Here is a 928-nt window from a genome sequence, read left to right on the forward strand (position 1 = left end):
AGCCCCGCGTCAGGCTCTGGGCTGATGGCTCGGAGCCTGGAGCCTGTTTCCGATTCTGTGTCTCCCTCTCTCTCTGCCCCTCCCCCGTTCATGCTCTGTCTCTCTCTGTCCCAAAAATAAATAAAAAACGTTGGAAAAAAAAATAATAAAAAATAAATAAATAAATAAAAGTATCTCTTTTATATATTATAAAAATATTTTCTCTGGTTTCCTCACGCAAATTTCAAATGAACTAAAACAAAGTGTTTTATATCATCAAAAACATTATCATACTCTTGATGGTGACCACAGTGAAAAGAATGAATTAGACTAGTTTTCATATATACTTTCTACAAAGTAATCATAAAGACTTTCATTAAAAAGATGTCATCAAAGGGAAAAAAAGTTGACAAAATTCTAAATTTGTAAAAGTGATCCTCTCACTGTCTATAATCCTAGTTTAATGGGATCATATGGTATACATTGCTTCATAATTACTTTTTCTCAACAATTTATCTGTATTCTATGACAGAGCATATAGATTTATTGTTTTAAATTTCTATCTTTTAAATTGCTATATAGTGTACCAGAATTTAGGAATATTAAGGCTTATCGCTTCTCGGCCTTTTGGCTAAGATCAAGTGTAGGAATATTAAGGCTTATTGCCTAATAAAAACTACTCCCATTTATAAAATGAAAAATTATATTTCTAGTATTTTTCATTTACCCCCTTATTCATATGTAGAATTACCCAAGATTAAATGCCTAGAATGAAATGACACGTAAAAAAAAAAGTTATATTTTCAGAAAAACATGCATTTTTATTCTGCCTTTTTCTGCATTTTATTCCACATACTTAAGACTACACTTTGTAGGGGCGCCTGGGTGGCGCAGTCGGTTAAGCGTCCGACTTCAGCCAGGTCACGATCTCGCGGTCCGTGAGTTCGAG

General features: G+C 33.5%; 1 pseudogene; it reads left to right on the plus strand.

Annotated features, from left to right (window-relative positions):
- The first annotated feature begins 590 nt into the window (after positions 1 to 590).
- Positions 591 to 711, plus strand: LOC131505722 (U2 spliceosomal RNA; annotated as a pseudogene).
- The last annotated feature ends 217 nt before the right edge of the window (positions 712 to 928 follow it).

This window comes from Neofelis nebulosa, chromosome 2 (genome assembly GCF_028018385.1).
Source record: "Neofelis nebulosa isolate mNeoNeb1 chromosome 2, mNeoNeb1.pri, whole genome shotgun sequence".
NCBI classification, from domain to species: domain Eukaryota; kingdom Metazoa; phylum Chordata; class Mammalia; order Carnivora; family Felidae; genus Neofelis; species Neofelis nebulosa.